At 45.4% G+C, this 6,839-nt stretch overlaps 1 pseudogene; it reads left to right on the forward strand.

Annotated features, from left to right (window-relative positions):
- Nucleotides 1-5,030: 5,030 nt before the first annotated feature.
- On the forward strand, nt 5,031-5,148 carry LOC126356517 (5S ribosomal RNA; annotated as a pseudogene).
- Nucleotides 5,149-6,839: the final 1,691 nt, after the last annotated feature.

The raw sequence follows: 6,839 nt of genomic DNA on the forward strand, positions 1-6,839 counted from the left end.
TTCAATTTTTTTCTGAAACAGTAATCATACGTTTGTCTGTATATGTACATCAAATCTACCGATTTCCGACGCATTAGATACGTAGGTTCTTCTTTTCTGTTTTTGAGTTAGATACGTACATAGCGCCTCAGTTGTTTCCCAAAGTCAAAACAATCCCCGTAACGGTTTCCATACTCTTTTCCTAATCAATAACTGTATTAGGTGTTTAACGTGTCTACTAAGTTGTAAGCATCTTTTCGAAGTACCTCATTTCAAAGGCTTCCATTTCGCTGTTGGTCTTCTCCGGATTTCCTCAGTATTCGTTTCACTTATCCGCAATGGAGAGCTTCTGCCACAGATTTTCAGGAATTTCTGTCCTAATCCGAAGTAGATATTTGACACCTCTTGCATTATTTTGTCGTAGGAAGAGTGAGTCCCATCGGAGAACGCTATCCCTTGCCGAACAGTAAAAAGCTGTTTTTGATACAGCTGAGTAATTTTTTGTTTTTAGGTCTACGTGCCGTCATTAACATGGGCGCAGATATAATCTCTGTGCTTTGGGACTCTATACCCTACCAGCTCTACTTAAGTTTGCTGTATACTCTTGTTGCTCGGTATTTGTATATAATATGAGGTCCACAATATAAGCATCTGCTTCTTAACTCTCAAGCCGTCACATGCTGAGAGAGAGAGTGTACATGATACACCAAATTCGTTTCACGATATTGTGTGAGCAACAAAAGATTGTCTAGGTACCTTTGTATCGTTTTACCCTTATAGTTTCTAGGGGAGATATAAAATGGAATAATTAATTTTGATCTTAACTATCACAGCGCTGTGGCCAATCGTAATTTTTTGAGTAAGGCTTACTCCAGTGCCCTAGCTGCAAGGGTAGGCAAAATGAAACTGGCCCGGAAAATGTTTGATGCTCTTTACAATAGGTAACCCAATTTTCATCATCTTTCCCCCGAGCAGATGATGTTAACTGGGTTGCCTGTCGTAAGGAGAATGAAGTATTTTGCGGGTCCGTTTCATTTTACGTACCGCGTAGTTTCTCACTGTGTTGAGCGAACCTTGTTGAATCGTGCAGCTGTTACTCAAAGATTGTTTGTATGTTCAAATTTGCTATGGATCTTAAATTTATCTCTTCGAATTTAGTATGAGTGTTAGATCGACAATTTGGGACATAGTGGTTCCATATCTGTCGGAGACGACCGTTACGTAGAGGTAATTGTTGAGTCGAAAACTAATGTTGGAGCTGAAATTTTGTTTGTTTTTGACACGATACATGGTCGTACACTGGGCGTTTGGCGTTGTTAGCGATGCACAAACCAGCGTCGAGCAAGCGGCAGAATTTGGCTTCGTGTGACAGCTTGGAGCTGTTGGATCGTACTCTCCCTGCTCCCCAAATGTTCTCTTTATGGGGGATGTGCATTACCTGCTGTACGTTAGGTTCGAAGCCTACGACACTGGCTTAGGGGTCCTAGACCAAGAATGACGTCTGATTTTTTTATTATCTTTTAAATACAATGGCTTCTTGCTGAGTGTCAGTTAAAGCTAACAAAGAACGTTATACTGGAAACCTGAAGTGTTGCGGTTTGACTAGCGACTTACCCAGCTTTGAATCATTATCCTTTTTTTATCATTGTTGAGAGCATCTGCAGAAGTTAGCGAGGAATTAGTCCGAGGCCGTTATCAATGTGCATTACCCAGTCCTGTGGTAGGATTGAAAGCAGCTTCATTGGTACAACGTATTTGTATTTGTAGTCTAGAAGTGTTTATTTTGACCTGGTATTGCGTGTCATTACAGTCAAGACAATTTTCTTATAATTTGTAATCATACAATACAACCCACCACCTAATCTAATTAGTGGGTCCTATTTTTATACAGTTTCAAATGCAGCTTTCTACAAGTAGTGACTCTACATCTAAAGCCGACAACTGTGACCGAGTGGTTCTAGGCGCTTCAGTCCCGAACCGCGCGACTGCTACGGTCGCACGTTCGAGTCCTGCCTCGGGCATGGATGTGTGCGATGTCCTTAGGTTAGTTAGGTTTAAGTAGTTCTAAGTTCTAGGGGACTGACGACCTCAGATGTTCAGTCCCAGAGTGCTCAGAGCCACTTGAACCATTTTTCTACATCTAATTCTACTATGGGCAAGCTACTAATTTCTTTGCTTTACTACTTTTACTCTACTGAAGCTACTGGGACTCTACCATCACTACCTGCAGCGTCACAGGTCGTGCCATTGTATCTGCGAACCTACTGGGTTTGACATGATAGATGGTAGTACACTGGGCATTTGGCGTTGACTATTAGCGATGCAAAAACCAGCGTCGAGCAAACGGCGGGATATTGCCCTGCTCACCGAGCTAATCCCAGTGAGAGTGCCCCTGGCACTGGGATGGCTCAAGAAACTTTACAATATCTACAGTCTACTACATTTGCTATTATAAGTTAAACTACTTCCTACTCTAGTCTAATCTAATTACTGCAATTAAAAACTAATCGCTATCTCAGCCTTGATCTGTGGCGCACCTCCCCCTATTCCATGGTGTGACGGATCCCTACCGTAACGGCGGCCTGCCAGTTCACTCCCGACGGTATGGAATAGGTGCGACCGGGCGTCATGTTCTAGATCCTAAAGATCATTGTCCTCCTTCAAGAATTCCCGTAAGATTTTTAGTGATCCGTCGTTAGCCAGGTTGTTGACTGTCGTAAAAGGCTGTAGGTGTCAAAGTCGGATAATTGAAGTCGAAAGCCGGTCGCTGTGGCCGAGCGGTTCTAGGAGCTTCAGTCCGGAAACATGCAGCTGCTCCGGTGGTAGGTTCGAATTCGGTTCGGCCATGGATGTGTGTGATGTCGTTGGGTTAGTTAGTTTTAAGTAATTCTAGGTTCTGGCCGACTAATGACCTCATATGTTAAGTCCCATAGTGCTTAGAGCCATTTGAACCATTTGTTGTCTGAATCCGGCTGCCACGTCTGTATGGGGCCACGTAGACCACATGGTCAGGAGGTCCCTCCATCGCACCAGTCACACGTAGGTGTAACCCGCTTCCCAAACCGACATATGTATGTCGGTTATGGTCCATGCCCTTTGATAAAGTGCAGTTGTCCTCTACTTGGCTTAAAGTACTTTAGCTATACCTGCTTGCTAATGTTAGGCAGTAACTGAAAGGTCCTACGTCTATTTTCCTCAGCCTACCAGGCATCCTGCCACCACTCCTCCCACCCCCCCCCCCCTCCCCGCCTTTTAATCATAATTTCGTCCTCAACCTGAGCCCCAGAATTTCGGCCCTCAATTTTTCTCTTTTCGACCTAGTAACACGCCACCTGCTCTCTCGCTTTGATGTCAAGGGGGCAAAGCGCCATCAGCACCAACGAGGATCCACCTGGACATGCCCTGTATGACCCACATGTTTCATTGCACTCTTCTCCCGGTCACGGCAGGCATGATCCTCGTGAGCCTCTGTGCACAGACTCCCGATCATGAAAATAAGAATACTGTTGTGATACAATTTACCTAAGTCTGCTGGATAATGGTTTCAGTGTCGTCTACCAACAGATAGCGTAGTGGCATTGCTACCAGAGTATCATCTGTGTTTATTGTTTAATAAGGAATTACCACAGCCAGAAGGCTCAGTCTGGTGCAAACGTGTGAAGTAAGCAGCAACAATGCCACGAAGACACACTTAAACTTTCTACATCCATTTGAGAGCGTTCGGAAAGGATCTAATTGTGGCCTTGCGAATGGCGGGATGGTCCTTTAGGGGAACTGCCAACAAGTCGACATGCTGTGTCTGTTATGCACCGATGCTGGTATCAGTGGTTATGTGAACATTCTCACACCCGTAGAAAAGGTTCTGGACGTCCACGCAGCACAGACGCCTGCCAGGTAAGTCGTATAATAAGGGCAGCAGTGGCAGGTCGTACAGCTGGCACAGCACAGATAAGGGAGTTTGTGAGGACAGACTCGTCAACACGAACTGTTGCAACCCGGTTATTAGCAGTGAGTCTACGGGCACACGTACGTCTTGCCCGTCTTCCACTCACGCCACAGTTTCGACATGCAGGGCTCCACTGAAGGCGTCAGAGGATTACCAGGAATATGAAATGGAGCGCCGTTGTATTCAGTGATGAAAGCAGATTCTGCATATCTGCAGGTGATGGTCCATTGCACGTACGACGAAGACCATGTGAGCGCTGTCTCATAGAGTGAAGTCACCCAAGACTAACTGGCCCCACCTCAGGCCTCATTGTCTGGGGTGCAAAAAGCTACAACTCTCGTTCACCTTTGATGTATATGGAGGGGGCGCTAACCAGTGATGAAAGCAGATTCTGTATATCTGCAGGTGATGGTCCATTGCACGTACGACGAACACTATGTGAGCGCTGTCTCATAGAGTGAAGTCACCCAAGACTAACCGGCACCACCTCAGGCCTCATTGTCTGGGGTGCGAAAAGCTACAACTCTCGTTCACCTTTGATGTATCTGGAGGGGGCGCTAACCAGTGATGAAAGCAGATTCTGTATATCTGCAGGTGATGGTCCATTGCACGTACGACGAACACTATGTGAGCGCTGTCTCATAGAGTGAAGTCACCCAAGACTAACTGGCCCCACCTCAGGCCTTATTGCCTGGGGTGTTAGACCCGTTCTTTCGCCGTTTTTGCAACAGGAAAGTTACATTTTATTCCAACAGGATAATGGTCGTCCACACATTGCCGGTGAAGCTCGACGTGTTATGCAAGGCGTGCAGTAACTTCCCTCGCCAGCACCTACTCCGGACTTGTCTCCAACCGAGCACATGTCGGATATGATGGGACGAGAAGTGATCGTACAACTCGTCAGCAAACACTCTTACAGAACTACCTGAGCAGGTCTAGCAGGTGTGGAATAACGTATCCAAGGACAGTGTTCGTCATCTGTACGATCAACTGGATGCAAGAGTCAGCGCCTGCACTGCCGCCCTTAGGTCGATACCTGGTACTTCCGGACCGCTTGTCCTATCTGAAAATCTAATAATTTCATGTACTCCATATGCACTCCTAAGCCAACGGCCTTGCCGCAGTGGTAACACCGGTTCCCATCAGATCACCGTAGTTAAGCGCTGTCGGGCTAGGCTAGCACTTGGATGGGTGACCATCCGGTCTGTCGAGCGCTGTTGGCAAGCGAGGTGCGCTCAGCCCTTGTGAGGCAAACTGAGAAGCTACTTGACTGGGAAGTAGCGGCTCCGGTCTGGGAAACTCCCACCGGGAGAGGGGGTGCTGACCACATGCCCCTCCACATCCGCATCCAGTAACGCCTGTGGGCTGGGTATGATACGGCGGCCGGTCGGTGCCTTTGGGCCTTCATGGCCTGAGCGGGAGGAGAGATATGCTCTCTTGTAGCAATAAACATTGAATGAAATGGAAACCTCTAAAAGAGAGTACTATTTTTTCCGGCAGTGAATTTACAATCTGCCTTGCTCTCTAGATGTCCGATTTCCGCTCACATCAGGATTCGTCGTTCCCTTGCACATTTCTGAGGTATTCCCTCGTGTGTCACTGCTTTTTCTTTTAATAAACACTGCTTTGTGCAGGTACACATTTCTTGATGTGAAACACAGCACAGTGTAGTACCAGTACTGTTTGTTTGCATACTTCTTTTGTGTGAGTGGTGTGCCAGCTTAACGGCTAATTCTTTTTTACTCTAGATTTAAAATGTTCTCTTCCTCCGTCGTCAGTCATATGTGTCTTGCGTCGTTTAATTACATAATTATTTATTTCTGTGATGTGTAAGTGAAATGAAGGACTAGTGATGGCGTTAAAGATCTAAATAAAGTGAAGAGGGAAAGCGTTGGGCGACAAAGAGAAGTAAAGACAGAAACAATGAGTGCAAAAGGGTGTGGGAGGGATGGAAGAATGAGTTGATAATGACATGAAGCAAAGGAAATCCAGGAGGCAGAAGTTCAAGGATGGCAGGTTGGGAGAGAAATGAAAGAGAGTGAGGGGATGGGAGACGGACCTTTTTTCACTTTTTTCCTCGATATTTTCTATTATTTTGTATAGTTTTCGGTTTCCAATATTTATGTGGTTATAAACAGCTGCTTAATGAACAGAAGGCTTGGTGCAAGATTTGGAATGAACGACTCATGACGGTTCCGCGTATATGCGCAGTGGGGGAACAACGGATCGTGGATGCAACAAGCAAGTAGCCATGGCAGCATTGTTCGTTGTCGCGATTGAGTAGCCATAAACAGTTTCTTCCGCTGCAGAGTTCAAGACATCAACATCTGCAATGTATCGTACAGGCCAAAAATAAATGGAAAATGATCGCTCATAGAAATGTAGTCCACTAAATGTAATCTTAATCGGACAGAAACGTGCAAACATGTTATCTGTCAATGACAACGAGAAAAGTACACAGGCCTGAATCACCGAATGCTGTTGTTTGTCCGAGACGACACCGACTATACCGCGGAGCATTCTTGAATAGAACAAGAAACAGCTACACACCGGTAGGAGGTATGAGTCAAGACGTATGTGGACTCAGATCTTATCTGAAGGCAACAACCACTAACGGAAAATATTGGTACGTATAGTACTTTGTGACATCATTCCCGCCGCATTTTCAACACGCTTCGTAACTCGACATTTCCGCTGGTGTAAAAAAAAAAGAGCAATATCAGTGTGTTGACTGATAAAATTGAAACAATTGAAAGAAAATAGCCCACAGTCACTATTTTTATTTCGTTAAAATTAGTGACCGAGGACTGTTTTCTTTCAGTTGTAACTATTCAAGGTCTCTGAACGTGCAGTCATGTAAAAAATTTTGCGAAAATTGAAACATGTGGCACCTTGAACATTGTTCAACGTCGAA

The sequence above is a fragment of the Schistocerca gregaria genome, chromosome 3 (assembly GCF_023897955.1).
Source record: "Schistocerca gregaria isolate iqSchGreg1 chromosome 3, iqSchGreg1.2, whole genome shotgun sequence".
Classification (NCBI taxonomy): Eukaryota; Metazoa; Arthropoda; class Insecta; order Orthoptera; family Acrididae; genus Schistocerca; species Schistocerca gregaria.